The sequence below is a fragment of the Haemaphysalis longicornis genome, unplaced genomic scaffold (assembly GCF_048455015.1).
Source record: "Haemaphysalis longicornis isolate Haplotype H1 unplaced genomic scaffold, Haemaphysalis longicornis Haplotype H1 scaffold_14, whole genome shotgun sequence".
NCBI classification, from domain to species: Eukaryota; Metazoa; Arthropoda; class Arachnida; order Ixodida; family Ixodidae; genus Haemaphysalis; species Haemaphysalis longicornis.
The window spans coordinates 5,059,162-5,075,779 of record NW_027526245.1 but is presented as its reverse complement, the minus strand read 5'-3'; the positions used below and the strand labels follow the sequence as shown (position 1 = coordinate 5,075,779).

General features: G+C 45.9%; 1 long non-coding RNA gene across 1 annotated transcript in view; it reads left to right on the top strand.

Annotated features, from left to right (window-relative positions):
• Positions 1-16,618, top strand: part of LOC144164957 (uncharacterized) — a 102,612-nt gene that overhangs the window by 29,817 nt on the left and 56,177 nt on the right. Inside the window, exon 3 of the long non-coding RNA XR_013321270.1 lies at positions 8,467-8,518. This is a non-coding gene — a long non-coding RNA (uncharacterized LOC144164957). The remainder of the gene's footprint in view (positions 1-8,466; positions 8,519-16,618) is intronic.

The window sequence follows — 16,618 nt, the reverse complement described above, 5'->3', positions numbered from 1 at the left end:
CTCGGATAAAAATTATGATAAAATGCGCCAAAGAAGTTACCTTCTGGAAAATGCAATATGGTGCACAAAAATCACTAAGAATAGATTGATTTTGTATCTCCTGCAATGCTCGGTTTTGGTTCGACGATGAGTCCGATTTTATCACCCTTGACTTTGTGCCTTAACTGCCTCATGTGCAAACTCATGTAGGATTTACATACTTTCACGTAAATTTTGGAGGCGCTGAACTCACCCGCGTAATAAAAGACATCTGCCTAACACTTGCTTTGAAGAGTGACGGCTTCCTGTACAGTAAAGAACAGCCCTTCAATGCCATATCATTTGGTTCTCTCGGTGTCTGTGCATTGCGTTCTAAGCACTGACACTTGAACTTTTGCAAAGACACATGCTACTTCGTTCAATTGGTTTGTTTCGTTGTTCTGTGTTATATTAGTTTCATTCGCAGATAGCCATAATGCATATTTTTAGGGGGTAATGACACGATGCGAAACTTACTTATTGTAACCGATAAATAAAGTGTAACTTCCAATACGTAGTTTCACCGTGGTGTGTATAAGGTGACAAAAATAAAGAATGACCATGTGGTGTCCAGTAGGCAATACTCATTAGTCGAATATTGAGGACTCCTGCTCCTCGCGTCGCCTTTCAGTAAGACCTGACCAGTCGCAACTGCTTACAGAAGCCAGATTATAATATATTAGTATTGCTTAATGCAGTCATAAAAGACTTATCCACCCTCTGTCTACTCAGCCCTATCACTAAAAATTTCCTGAACTGTGTAATTCCATTCTATACGGGACAATACCAAATTGTTTGCTGCCCGTTATTATAGGCTTTGTAGTGCTTGCGATCGATTTCTTCTTTAGTTAACGAAATTTGAATGTTCTTGGTCACGTCTTGCTGGTTCCTTTTTTGAGGAGCTTTTGAAACGGCACGTTTCTTCAATGACATTTTTTTTTATTTCCACCCAACAAACTGTTTTCTTAGAAGTTCGAAATATAATCACAAAGCTTCGACTTCATTTTGCTGTTCTGAGCTGGTGTGTTTGATTCCCGCATATATTTTGCTGACTGCGCATAAGTACTATTAGACTCAGGCACCCAAAAATTGCTCATGACTACACTAACAAGACCATTTTTAGTAGAAATGTCCCCGGTGTGTACAATGTTCTTCAGGCAGCTCATTTTCATGTTTTGAATGGATTGAAGTTGTGGCGGCTGAACCTAATCATGTGTAGTGCAGTTGCTAAGAGCTTACGCGTGTGTTTGCGTGCACGCCTGCATCACACGAAGCATATTCTGCGCTGGCGTATGTAGTATGGAGCGCAAAATAGGTGGTGCTATGTATGTGTCCTGGTGTGGAGATCAAGGATGCACAGTGTGCCTGCGAATATGAAAAAAGGGGGGGGGCGGCAGGTTCTTCCTTGCATACCTCCCAAGATACTTCCGTTATTGCGCTAACTGCCTGTCTTGCTTCCCTCTTTGGAGTTTGGATGCTTCCCCCTTTCGCTGAGCCCAGTCGTTAATCGCTTCGTTAATTTACCTTAGGCTCGTATGCATACAAAAACACCTAGAGATTTTCTTTCTCATCTGTCGAGACGTGCTATGGCGATTGTTCCTGGTTATAAATAGGAAGCATACAAACCGCCGAATTCCTAAACATCCCGTTACGACGGTAGTTTTGCCTTGTCAACCACTAACGACCACAGATTTTAACAGCGGTTTAAGCTTTTGGTTCCACTGCATGAAGTCTCACAAAAAAATACCAAGAAAAGAATCGGGAGTACGGCAGCGTGTACCTCTTGAGTAGTCCCCAGTTTCCAGCAGGCTTCCATATGTGCTCGCGCCACATGAGGAGCTCGCGAAAACCCAAGAAAAAAATAGCGACCTTGCACGAGCTTGCGCCTCGTGAGGAGCGAATGGCGGCGGCCAGCTCGCCCTTTCAGAATACTCTGCCCAATGTTCGTTGCGTAATCTTTCGTGCACTCTTCTCCTCCCCTGTTCATGTGCGTTCGCTCCTCAAGTGGGGAGAACAGACACACAGTCCGGGCTACTGACGCCGAGTTCGCAAAGCCACTGATGGTAGTGCGTGCTTACGTGCTTCAAATTTAGAACGATGTGAAAGGATGCAGTCAAAAGGAGACGCGCCAGGAAGTAGAGGAGATCCTACTGAAGCGAGGTAAAAATCCTTGTGAGGGGCAACAGCTAGGTCTCTGACGAAGCGAGAGGGGCTGCCAGCTTGGCTACTTTATCAGCCTGGTACCACCTGTGCGGGCAGTACCATTTTTTTTCTGTCGCTAACTACCCTGTGAAATATAGCGGCTCCTTTGTCTCTTCTCCAGACAATTATTAGGAGAACGCAGTGCCCCTGAATGAAGAAAGGAGGAACCAAACAATGATGGCGGCTTCCAGAGCTCGCCGATGGTATTCCTACTCTGCTCTAAATTGTAATCGGTTTCTCGTGCCCCCTTCTTGCTCTTTTAGTTTTTTCTTGCCCGTTTACTCTTTTCTTCTTTGATGTTGTCGGTCCCCTTATCCCACTTCACCCTCTCATGCTCAGCAAGAAATCCTGCGTGCCCCTCTGCTACGGTGGCTTTTAGCACTACCCCTAGGTATTTATTGTTATGCTGACGCACATGGAAGGGGATTGTTGCTAGCTCTTCACCAGATCTTTTACATAACAGTAACATTAGTATCAAGCTGTGGCACACGTGTGGAACCGAAGCAACAAATACTACATCGCGGTGTTTTAGAAAAATAAAAGTGGAATAAAAGAATATAAATACATTCAATGAAGGTTTTCCTAGCTATATTAGGATGGAATGCGATGGTATGCTGGGATTCTGAGGTAAGCTAGTATGCGTATATTCCTCTTAACACAGTCGCACCTGTTCAATGAACACCAAGGAAAATTTCTGAAGAAAAACTTTCAGCGTCACAGAAACATAAAATCTGTAGAAGCAAAAATGACTGCCGAATACTACACTGCCTAATAAAAATTTGTGCATAGAGCCATGAGAAGTCTGTTCGGGGACAGCGCACAGCTGCTGCGTCTCAAAAACTGATCACGTAATGAGCGAACGTGCGGGAGCGTGCGCTACTCTGGCGTTATATCGCAAAGCATCGCAGCCGCTAAGCATGTGGTTGTAAATCGACTTAATATATCCCGCGCACACTACGCCAATGGTATGGCTGTGCGGCGGCGGCGGAGTGAGCTTCGTACCTGGAAGTTTTCAAAATCTGCGTATCGGAAAGAGAGCGCGAGGTATGTATAGAGAGAGCGAGTTGCTTTATTAGTAGAGAAACGAAAGTTGACTCAGATGATAACTGCCTCTCGGGTGGAGGACACCTCAATCAAGACTGAGTCTAGGAGGGGGATAGAAAGGAAAGAGGGTGAACAGAAAAAGGTTGAAAAGGAAAATAAGCTAACGGTTCACAAGACGCGCAGAATGGAGAATACTGACGGCATCATAGCCTGTCCGAGAGTCCCGTGTCTTTTAAAAAGTCCAGCAGGGCTCGGAACGCTTTTTCGCGGTTTCATTTATGACAACCCGGAAACAAAAGGTTTGAAGAGGTGCATGAAGGCAGTCCCAGTTTCGCATACGACGCACTCAGCGCTGATGGAGCCTGCGAATGTTGTGGACACTCGCACAGTGCATGCGCGAGTGTTTCTATTGCAGGACAGTGTGGGCAGGTGGGTGAACTGGCGATGCAAAGCCTGTGACTTCTTTCCGCGTAGCGGTGACAGCAAATTTGCAGACGAAGAAGCAGAGCACGGTCAGCTATAGTCAGTCCCCTCGAAGGAAGCGCGTGCGGTGGCTTGCCGGATGCAAAGTCGGGAGTCAGGATGCATAGGAAGTGTGCCATTGTCGAGCGCAAGACTGCACATGCTGCTATGCCTCATATCGCCGCATGTAAAAACCGCCCCGCATGTCTCGCAGCAACCCCCCCCCCCCCCCCCGTCACACTTTCTCCATGCGCCGCCACCGAGGATCGTCCCACACAGCTTCGGCAAGCCCCCCTCCCCCTGACACTTTCGCCGCAGTCCTCCATTTGCTCTTGACCTTCAAATATACTTTTGTTCTCTCGTAAGTGAAGATTGCGCTGTCGTCAAATTACAGTACCGGGCTGGGCACTAAAGTAACTGATTAGAACTCCGTTAAATAAACTGACTTGATGACTGAGTAAAGTGACTCACACGTCACTCAATACAGGCTCACGTAGAGCATAAAGGAAATAACTCGTACGAAAAATTCTGGCTAATAAAAATCCCAGGAGAACCTGTTTCGATAAATCTGTTTGAATAAAAAGTCTGTCGATGACAAGGACTTCAAAGATTGGGCACTTGTTAAAACAGCGTTCGTTAAGCTCTCCGAGCCACGTCGTCACATGTAGTTTTCTGATTGTACGTTTACCTACAGATAAATTTGTTACAGCGGATATTTGTGACAGGGTGATTATCCGTTGTGGAGTACTAGTAGATAAGGGCGTTATTCCAGTTGGGCGGTTTATCGAATGCTGTTTTATCGGAGTATTACCTGTATTTTTATACTGATTTATGGAATGCCGTTTTACCGAAACAGCAACGTCCGTTTTATCGGAAGTATTGCTTTGCAGCGTCCTCTGTTACTTTCACTGCTTATCTTGCTTTACTGGTCATTGCACTAACCTGATCTACAGATGGCTTGATTGGATATTGCTGGTGCCATGCTCTACATGCAAGAACCTGCCTTCATTTTCGGACGGTACTTTCCCATTTTTTGTTGTTGGTTTTATTTAAATTGTTTGTAGTCATTGAAAGCTCTCAACCATGTTTGTCGAAAAGGTGCCGCCATCTGTTGACTGAGCAAGGTAACGTGGCCTGGCGTCACGGGCACTACCAACATTAAACAACTGCTCTGTCAATAGTGTAAGCCACTCAATATGTATGTCTGGTTCTTTGCAGAGAAGTGTATCGATGTCTGGTGTGTACAATCAACTACGGGTAAAACACTAACGATCGTTTCTTTTGTTAGCTGTGTGAGCCGTTCCCACCGGCTGCCGAAAAGGGAGAATAAACTTCCACTTAAGTAGGCGTCCACTACCCAAGAAACCTGGCCAACTAGTGAAAAGCGAGGACACGGTCCGAGAGAGTTGTTCACACACAAAGTCACACTATTAAACGCCTAAACACAAGCGAAAACTTGGGGGTCGTAATGTAAGATGAGAGCACCAAGTCAGTGACCTGCTCCATGGCGCAGAACTCGAGAAAAGAAATGTTCTTGTATCCTAGATAAGGGGTTGGCAACTTCTATTATTTGAGAATACTGCGGGCCAAAAATTTCGACTAAGGAGAAGAGGGTACATCGCTACATGCACGACACTAGTCACATGAAGGTTACACATTGACAAGTATGAAAATGTTTGTCCAAAATATAAAAAGAGAAATGTTTTTCTGCATCGGTGATGAAACCAGAACAATGAAATAATTTCAGGGAGTGAATTCCAATCTTCAGTTGTTTGAGGAAAAAAGTGTACATGTAGCTATTTGTTTTTGCAAAGATGGGAGCCAAGGAATGTTGGTGATTGTGACGAGTCCTCCTTGTTGCTAGAGGTTTACATATTCGGGTAGGTTTAGTTTAATTTTTCCTCAGAGACAGTTATATAAGAATGCAACGCGACTGATCTTTCGGAGGGTTTTCAAGGTCTGAAATTGATTATCATGCACTAACTGGGTCCCAAATATATATCCAAGGCCTTGTGGTTTACGCTTACTAGTTGAATTTTATCTTTTTTTTCATATGTGGGTCCCATATTACCGCTGTATATTCTTATTTACTCCTTACAAAAGTGTTACAATCTAAAGTCTTAGTACTGGCTGTGGCGCTTCTGAGTTTTCTTCTGAGAAAATATAGCTTACGCATTGAGGACGCACAGGTTCTGGAGACATGGGCAGACAATTTTAAATCACTTGTGAATCTGTATCCAAGGTATTTGTATTCTTTGACCTCAGAAATAACACAATCTTGAATTCTATAAAAATACGAGCTTGCTAACTTTTTTCTGGTTATGCGCATCAGTTCAGTTTTTTCCCTGTTAAATTACATGCCCCAATTGCCACACCACCTGACAATAGCAGAAACCGCACCTAGTAGTGAACTATGATCATCTGGAGATAAAACCTGTTTAGAGAAGGGCTCAGTTGCAAGAAAGCGCCACGCCAGAGTGCTGAATAAGAAATCCGGTGGAAGGGAGAGAAAGAGGCCCCAGGTTGCCGACCCTGCTCTAGATTGATCGACCGCTAGTACAAGGGTATTTATTTATCAATGCAAATCACTCGAGATCGGGTAAATTAACGGTTATTTCGTTCTCATCGAGGTGCACCGGCATGAGCTAACTCAACTTTCAGCTTCTGCATTTGGCATGGCAAGCAAGTATACTGAACGGTTTTCACAAGCCTGCTATCCTGCAATGTCAAAGCGGCTCACCAAGTTCAGGAAGTGTTTTCCTCCGACCCCTGCCCGCACCTCTCCGGAAAGGATCAATGGGTCATAAGTAGCTTCTATTACTTGGCTCCTGAAGTGATGTGGTGCGGGCGTAATAAATACCATGACGAAAAAACTGGAAGGCAAGCATATGGGATGAACTTTACAAAGCTGCCGGTCATGAATATGTAACACCGAAAGTTGGGCGAGTTGGTAAATCATCTTGAACGAAACACACACAGCGCGCAAAACAACAGGACGAAAGACGGAGGGATGTCTATGTGATCTCTAGAATTGACGAAACTGGCATTTAGGCGTTGTCTTTTCGCAGCCTCTCTTGAACGTAGCTTCGGTATGCGCATTGGTTCTTCTCTCCGCATGCTGTACACAAGCTGCAGGCACCAGCGTTGATGTCCCAGCGACTGTTCAGCTAAAGCGCAAATCCCACATTTTCGCACAAGATCGTGCCTCCAGATGGAGGAACAAAGCAAAGAAATGTTGGAAGCAGTGCCGTCCCAACTTTAGGAAAATGAAGCTCGAACGTAGGCTTCACTCAAAATCCTTCTTTATTTGTGTTTATATATATATATATATATATACTAGCACAAGCTTGTCCAATTTTGATGCACCTATTTTAATGTATAGAGCATTCGAAAGCTCGGCCCTAGTCACTAGCTTGACATTTGTGGATCACTTCCAGTATGGTTGTTATACCGAAATACAGGCTTTCTTGCTGGTTCTTGTTCATTTAGGGATTCTGTAGTGCGAGAAAATATTATCCCAGGCCTGATATAACTATTTCAAATGACCATATTACATTGTCGTAAAACCAACGTAATGCGCTGGCAAAGAGAACGCAAAAATAAGCACTTTAGTGTCTCAATTTTAAACACTTAAGCTATGACGAGAATGAAGAAGCTATTGTTTATCACAGCCTTTTTACCCAAGCTTTTTAGAAATTACCCTATTGGCGCTGAATTTTCTAGGGACTTCTTTACGCCGACCAGAAACCCGTCTCCAAACCGCATTATACAATTTTGAGCATAAACATTCATACTAATATGTACTAGAGGGAAATCTGTCGCTGCAGTCGCGGGCAGCTGTTGGCGGCGCCATTGTGGCTAGCGACGTTCCTTGCCTACTTGGCTTAGCTAGCCATGTGACTCCTTTTTTGTCTCGAAGACAAAATCAACAAAAAGGCTAACATTTTTTCTTGTTCGTCGTGAATGAAGCTTCTACATATTCCCTAAAAATTAATATTTTTGTAGGCTGAATTTATAATATTAAAACAAATTTATTCAACCTTCTAAAGTAATATTGTTGCTTTTTTTCAGCCAGAGCCAACTTTTCAGCCTGTTCATGAGCCATGTGAAGGACAAGTGTAACGTGTCTGCCCGGTACATGACGGAAACCACACCGAAGCTCGGCTCCAATAGACAGTGTTGCCAGATTTCCCTCTAGTAAATATTAGTACAAAGCTCTATGATTTTCGGAAAGAGGTTACTATGTCAGGCTGTGAAATTGCTAATGAAATAATGTCCGGAGATTGAAATTCTACTATAAACGTCACGATTTGTAATGCCAAATTTGTATAGCTGCTTCTTTACGTGTACCAGTAGGGTCGCTCTATATTTTTGTAATTACCTGCGAAGATGTTTCTGTGTACACAATAAATGTCTTCGCAGCAATGCACTTAGAGAACTCGCCGGAAAGGTCACATTTACAAGTTCATTTTGATGAAAACTAACAGCAGAACTCCAAAAACGCGCGGAAAGTATGTCTCAAGAAACGAGACCAGCACAATGAAAGCCGCAACTTTTAACCACGCCAATTTCACTTTTGTTATCCCTTCACTTCTGCATTCACTGCATTCCACGGACTGAGCAGACATCGGTTAGTACAATCATGCCATGTTCATACAACGCAAGAAGTATCACATGCGCTAAAAGTTTTTAGGACTCACTAATTGCAGGTTTTCCACTTTTATGCTTTCTCTTGTCCAGGACAAGCGCTCCCACTACCACAAGAACGAAAGGTCTCCAGTGTGGCGACAAAGTAGGTGTTCACGAAATGCAGTGTTTGCTTAATTCGAAGTTACTATTTAAAGCGACTGACAATGGGTTTCTCTGGAGGGCATGTCCTCTAGCTCACATGGAAGCCACCGTTTTTTTTAAAGTGGGGTAACAAGTAATTTTAAATAAACACACGAAAATGCAGGGTGATCCAAGTTAAGTCGACAGGTTATTTAAAAAATAGGTGCTTAGATTTACGTGAAGCCGACCGCTACAATGAGGTTATGCGCGCAGGGGGACACATAAATAGGAGGTAAATATTTACTTCGGAGGCTTAATTACCTAAAATTGATTAATTAACTTTTTAGTGGCTACAGTTACCAGGCATGTTTGTATTGGAAAGTTAGACGCAATCATGTTTCTCCGCAGTTTCAATTGGCAGAATTCTTCTAGCGCAACCGTAGTCAGAGGTATGAAACGGCGAAATTTAACGGCATGTCGCATGATTACGCATGCAAGACAGTCTCCACCGCAGCAAAGCTCATCCCTTCTGTGACGTGCCTGCTGTGTACGGTGTTTAGTTCGAAAAAGGGGTGGCGGCACAGTGGAAAGTGATAACTGGCACCCATTCATTCTTGGCGAGTGTTATCGCAGTCTGCACTACTCGGAACCACTATCGAAACCCAGAACAAAATGGAGGAGCTATGCGCCGGTCTTGAGTTCTAGCATGCGTAATCATGCGAAAGGCACTTAAATTTCACCGTTTGATATCTCGGACTACGGATGCGTAGAATTGTGTCAATTGAAACTGCTTAGAATCACGATTGCGTCTAACTTTCCAATGTAAACATGCCTGGTTACTGCAGCTAATAAAAACTTAATTTTTCAATTTTAGTTAATTAGGCTACCTAATCCAACAATTACCTTTTAATTAAGTGTCCCCCTGGCCACATAACCTCACTATAGAGGTGGTTTTCGCGTAATTCTACGTGCCTATTTAAAAAAAAAAAACCTGTCGACTTAACTTTGATCACCCTGTATTTTTACTTTACACTAAAATATGGAGAGTGTGAAAGCTGTCGCCATTTAGTGTTTAAACGAGAAAACCTGATGTGTTAAAAAAACTCTGTCAATTTCGATGCGTCATTTAAAATCACATAAATGACTTGCTAAGTTTGCACTTTAGCGATGTTTGAGGCGGGGGCAAGTTTTTAGATACCAATTTTCATCTCGCGTACACTTAAAGGCATGTTACGGCATGGCTCACCGTCATGGTTTCCAGAATTCTTTTTGACGGGACACGTATGGCGGAGACATCTACAATTCCGATTAAAAATGTTCTATGGTGCTATCTCTAATAGCGGTGGTACCGGGGTCTTAGCGCCCGGCCGCGGCTCCCAAGAAAGACACCGAGTCCCCAGAAAACACACCTTTAGTCAGCTCTGACCCGAACCCGTCCCGAGACGTCTGATCTTCTCCAAGCCCAGGCACGCACTGCCTCAGTCCCTCGTCACGCTCCACCGCGCACACGCTGCGCGTGCCCCGAACAGCGTCTTTCTCCTCTTCTGCGCGCCGTTCCCACATAGCTTTGGGTTAGGGTTTTTTGACTGGTGCTAATAGATATTGAAAAAAATTATTTTACTCCACAAAAATCGGTCTTGTGTCTATTGAAGGTAGTTTTATTGGCATGGTACCTACAATTCGTATTTTACGGCACGTCTGCTATTCTTCGTTTCTCCCCCAAAGGCCCACCGCGCTCAAAATTTCGAACTCTTGGAAATACTATTTCCTTATTGTTTGCTGAAAACGACAGTCAGATGCAAGGTAAGACAGCTGAAATACGAGCACTGACGCCGTAAGCGGTTAGCAAAAATCAGCGATTTTGAAACCTAAATGGTAAAAAGTGCGCCCACTGAAAAGACGTTGGTGCCACCCAGAGCCCAAAAGGAAGCCAGCGTGCAAGCTCTACCCATGCATGTGCAGCAGATCCGTGAAGCGTTTGCAGCAGAGCTCGATAGGTTCTTCGGCTGCGTGGTTGGCTAGAGGAACAAGCCCCTTCGGCTGTAGCGTCACAGGGGCGTCAGAGCTGTTTACGCGATCCGCCGAAAGTTGCAGTAGGGTCTGCGGCGGAGCTTTTTAAATTTATGTATTTATTTATTTACAATCGGAAGGCGGTCGGCAAGTCGCCGATCGCCTTCTCATCGTCGCCGCTCCATCTCTACTATGCGCCGTCAGTATGCCCCTCATGACACGAGAAACTAATTTCCGCATTCCGCAGTTCCGGAGGCACGAACTGCGTATGGCGAAAAATGTCAAAGCCCTCGTGTATACCTAAAAAATGTCATCGACGTAGCTGTTGTAGGAGTTCCTGTTCTTGCTCTTGTCGATACTGGTGCCGCAATTTCTGTTATGAGTGTGAAACTATTCCGCTAACTGAAAAAGTGATGACGCCACTGTCGGGACTTTCGCTGCTAACTGCAAGCGCAGAACGTGTTTCACCACTGGCTGCATGCACTGTTTGAGTACTGATCCAAGACACGGTCTACACCATCGAATTTGTCGTTTTGTCTGCATGTTCCCATGATGTTATTCTTGGATGGGACTTCTTGTCAAGTCATAACGCAGTGATCGACTGTGCTAAAGCTGAGATTAAACTTTTTTCGCAGACCGATCCGCCGCTGTCTGAGAATCATATTCGTGATTGGAAGATTACCGTGAACGAAGACGTCGATATCCAACCGCTAAGTTCTGTAATAGTTGACCTTACTGGTGCGCTCGTACCCGATGGACCAGTCCTATACACACCATCCGATCTTTTTATTCGCAGGAAGGAGTTGCTACTCCCATTCGCAGTTCTTACAGTGCAAGATGGGCGTGCGAGAATGGTTGTCTCTAATCAAACCCACCGTTCTGTCAGCCAACTCCATGGAGAGTCAATTGGCCGTGTGAACCTATCTGCTCCATCAGCAGCTTCGACTTCTGCAATTACCCGACTGCGCTTTCGCTCACTGCCCTCGGCTCGTCCCTTCCTATCGACGCTCACTGTCCACCTTCGTGTTTAAGAAGTCTCTCGACGCCCATTTCAATCCCACACTTCTCATGCAGCTTCTCACCCTTCTTCACAAGTTCCGTTCTTTATTTGACTGTGCACAAGCTCCTTTGGGTAATACGTCAACAGTCACTCATCACATCGACACAGGCGATCACGCTCCCTTGCGAGAGTGACCCTACCGTGTGTCGGGGCCGGAACGGGGCGTTATTAGTGAACACGTCGATGACATGCTAAAGCGCGGCGTCCTTCGGCCGTCCTAAAGCCCATGGTCGTCGCCCGGGGTCCCAGTAACGAAAAAAGATGGGTCTTTACGGTTCTGTGTTGACTACCGCCGCCTATAAAAAATTACCCGAAAGGACGTTTGCCCACTCCCTCGCATCGACGACGCTCTCTATTGTTTACATGGTGCAGAATTCTTCTAGTCTGTTCATTTGCTCTGGGGCTACTGGCAAGTGCCGGTTGCGGAATCGGGCCTCCCAAAAACCGCCTTTGTGACCCCGGACGGTTTATATGAATTCAACGTCATGCCATTTGGCTTATGCAACGCACCTTCCACATTCGAGAGAATGATGGATAACATCTTGCGTGCGCTCAAATGGCGTACATGTCTTTATTACTTGAATTATGTCGTCGTATTCTCTCCCGATTTCGCCACACATCTATCGTCTCCAAAAAATCCTCACGTGTCTCACCGCTTCCGGCCTCTGACTGAACCTAAAGAAGTGTCGTTTTGGTGCACACAAGTTGTCTATTCTGGGCCATGTTGTTTCAAAAGATAGTGCGTCACCCATACCTCGACAAAGTTTGCGCGGCTCACTCAAACTCACTCACAATTTTTTTTTCGAATCACCACTCACTCAAACTCAGACTCAATGCTGAGCAGCCCATCTGCGCTCACTCAAACTCAAACTCACATTGAGCGCAAAACTCGGAACTCGCTCGTACTCAAAACTCATAATTTATTCAAAACTCAAAATGTACTCAGAAATCAAAATGTACTCCAACTCAAAATTTACTCAAAACTCAAAATGTACTCAAACTCAAAATGTACTGAAAACTCAAAATGAACTTACAACTCAAAATGGGCCGAAATCTCAAAATGAATTCAGAACTCAAATGGCCTCACAACTCTCTCGTGCTAGGAATTTACTCGGGCTCAAATGGACTCTGATTTCATTAGCATTCAGTGTTTTGGAATTGACGCGTGGTAAAAATATTACGGGTGCATATTCGTGAGCTCAAACTCTTGCAATCGACACGACATGACACCGTAGCTCCTGTGACGTCGGAAACAATTTCCGTTGCAGATTTAATACAGCTATAGAGACACTTGAAAGTATCAACGGACCTCGATCGGCCAATCCCTGCTGGGGTATGCTTCGGAAGCATCCCGCTATCATGATCTCTGTGCGTCCGTGTACTAAGAGCAGCGATCTCCTACTCGGTCCATCTGGAACAGAGCTTGCTGATTCCCGCCTCTCGGTTTAACTAATTTAATAATTAAACCACCTTTAATTAATTAAATTATAATTTATTTATTTATTTATTTATTTATTTATTTATTTATTTATTTGTGTATTTATTTATTGAACAATACTGCTGGCTAGTAATTTTCGCCCTAGCAGGAGGGGCTGAACATGATACATACAATATAACGATGATCAACAACAACAACAATCAAGAGAACACGGAAACCATAGTATTGTTCAACCATCGAAGTTAAAAATGTGACTCTAGTTCCTTCACAAAATCAGCGGATTCAATAATCTTTCGGGCAAGGAATTTCATTCGGTCACCGTTGGGGGAAAAAATTGTACTTGTGTGGGTAGGTTTTCGCAAAAATTGGTGATAACAAGATTTCATGGCCTTATAGTCAATCGTTTTATGCTATTCGGAAGTATTAATTATTTTCCCTGCCAGACAGTTGTAAAGAAACCCAAGACGACCTATTTTTCGGAGAGCCTCGAGAGTCGGTACATCGTACTTCTGCATGAATAAGCACGGCGAATCGTACCTTCTATGTTGTCACGAAGCCAGAGACAAGGCCTTGTCTAGTCTTGTGTTGTCTTGTGTTGTCTTGAAGGAAAACACGTTTATTGGAGCGAACTTGTGCTCCCCTAACAACTCAAATAATACACGGGCGGTGAAGCAGCAGTCAGCAAAGTGTCGTACTCAAGCGGGCGTCAGAGATCGAATGCCACGGTGACTGTTCTGCAGGCTTTTATCTTTCGGCGCAAGTGTTTCTGGAACCGTCGATTCGCATCCACAACATTGTAGATTACGGAAGATTATTCTGGGCTAGTGACACTAGGGCGAAACAGCGTGCTTATCTGAATGTGATAGCCCGTGCGGCGTGAAAGTAAAGAATGAAAGACGCGCTTCGTTTTGAACGCAGATAACACAGCCGGGCGTGGCTAGGCTGTAAAAACAAACAATAAAAAAACAAACCCATACATGGTTCGCGGCATTACCCCCCTCTACGAGTGCGTCGATTCGATGCTAAAATAAAAGACAGTCTGAATAAACAACGAAAAAAAGTCCGACATCTTGCATAGTAAGGTTTCAAGCGAACCACGTAGACGACTTCCGGCCGCGTGCGTCGACGTGATGTTCCGGAGTCATCATTGGGGATCACCTCGTAGGTAAGTTGGCCGACACGTCGTAGAATCTGGTAGGGTCCGAAATACCGTCGCAGAAGCTTCTCACTGAGTGCGCGTCTTCGGTCCTCAGGGTGGTACTCGGCGTGTTGGTGTTGAAGATTATAGCGTCCGGCATCCACCAGCTGCTGGTCCGTTATACGAACTCGAGCAAGCTGGCGGGCCTCCTCCGCACGTTGATGGTATCCTTGTACGTCGGGGTTGATGTCGTCGTCTTCTACGTGCGGAAGCATGGTGTCGAGCATCGTAGTGGGCCGTCTTCCGTAGACAAGCTCGAACGGTGTCATCTGCGTAGTTTCCTGCGTCGCTGTATTGTACGCAAACGTGACGTACGGGAGGACTTGGCTCAACGTCGACGTACAAGGACAGCATATCCGCAATCGTCTTGTTCAGGCGTTTCGTTAGTCCGTTCGTTTACGGGTGGTACGCCGTCCTTCTTCGGTGATCCGTCTTTCTCTAGCATAAGATCTCTTGCATAAATGCCACTGTGAAGGCAGTTCCGTGGTCCGTGATTAGGATTTCAGGGGCTCCATGTCAGAGCACAACGTGGTTTATGAAGAACTTGACGACTTCTTGTGCTGTCCCCCTCGGAAGAGCGGCGGTCTCCGCGTAGCGCATCATGTAGTCTGTCGCTACGATAATCCACTTGTTCTGTGATCGTGCCGTAGGAAACGGGCCTGGAAGGTCCATTCCAATCTATTGAAAGGGCCTCTACGGGACGTCGATCGGTTGCAGAAATCCGGCGGGTCTTGTCGGCGGCGTTTTGCGTCGCTGGCAGTCACGGCAACTTCGGACATAGTGGGTGACTTCGGATGCAAGGCGGGGCCAGTGGTACTTCATCTTGATTTTCCCAATTGTGCGAGCTGTGCCGAGATGTCCGGAAGACGGGTCGTCTTGGCACGCTTCCGAAATTTCGTCACGAAGATCTGCCGGGATGACAAGAAAATAATTCGCTCTCGTTCCGGGGCTAAAATTCTTCTTCACGAGGAAGGAGTTTATCAGGCTGAATCCAGGTAACTGGCGTTTGAAGGCCCTGGGAACGGCGACGCTGCATCCTTGGAGGTCGTCGATCATGACGCGTAGATCGGGGTCGGCACGCTGCTGGTCGGCCAGGTCGCTCTCAGTCTAGACTCCGAAGAACACGCTGCCTTCATCAGAGTCTGGCGTTGGTGGGTCGGCGGGGGCACGGGAGAGGCGGTCGGCGTCGGACTGTTTCCTCCCAGATTTAGAGACTACTGTAACGTCGAACTCTTGCAGGCGCAAGCTCCACCCACCAAGACGGCAAGAGGGGTCCTTCAAATTGTCGGACCAACACAGCGCATGGTGGTCTCTCACAATTTGAAGAGTCTTCCATACACGTATCGGCGAAATTCTGAAATGGCCGATATATTCGCGAGGCACTCTTTCTCACAGGCTGTGTAGTTTTCTTCTTCCTTGGACAGACAACAGCTGGCATAGGCGATCACTTTCTCACACCCGCTTTGGTTTTGTACGAGGACGGCACCCCAAGCCTATATTACTGGCGTCCGTGTGCATTTCCGTTTCTGCGTTTTCGCGGAAATGCGCGAGCACAGGCGGGCTTTGCAGGCATTGTTGCAGCTCGCAGAAGGCTGTTTCTTGGCCATTTTCCCAACTGAAAGGGGTGCTATCTTTCGTCAAGCGGGTGAGTGGCTTTGAAGTGCGGACGAAGTTTGCGACGGAGCGCCTGTAGTATGCGTGTAGTCCGAGAAATCTCCGCACGCCCTCCTTATCTTTCGGTCTTGGGAAGTTCGCTATGGCGGACGTTTTCGCCGGATCAGGCCGGACTCCCGCGCTACTGAGGACATGGCCCAAAAACTTGAGTTCCTCGTACTCGAAGCGGGACTTTTCAGGCTTCAGCGTTAAGATCGACGTACGAATGGCCTCGAGTACAGATTGCAACCTTGCAAGGTGTTCGTGGAAAGTCCGGGAGAATACCAAAACATCGTCGAGGTATACGAGGCAGGTGTGCCACTTCAGGCCAGCTAGCACCGTGTCCATGACTCGTTGAAACGTTGCTGGCGCCGTGCACAACCCGAACGGCATCACCTTGAATTCGTATAGGCCGTCAGATGTTATAAATGCACTCTTCTCTCGGTCTCTTTCGTCCAGTTCAATTTCCCAGTAGCCGGACTTCAGGTCCATCGATGAGAAGTACTTCGCGTGGCAGAGGTGGTCGAGGGCGTCGTCGATTTGGGGGAGGGGGTACAAGTCTTTTTTGGTGAATTTGTTCAGTTGCCGGTAGTCAACGCAAAACCCTAATGTGCCGTCTTTTTCTTCACGAGTAGGACCGGCGCAGCCCAGGGGCTTTTGGTTGGCTGTATAATGTCTTCGCTGACCATGTCGTCGACCTGAGTCCGGTTGGCTTCCCGCTCGTGTGAAGAGAAGCGGTACGGTGAATGTCGGGTAGGTCGGG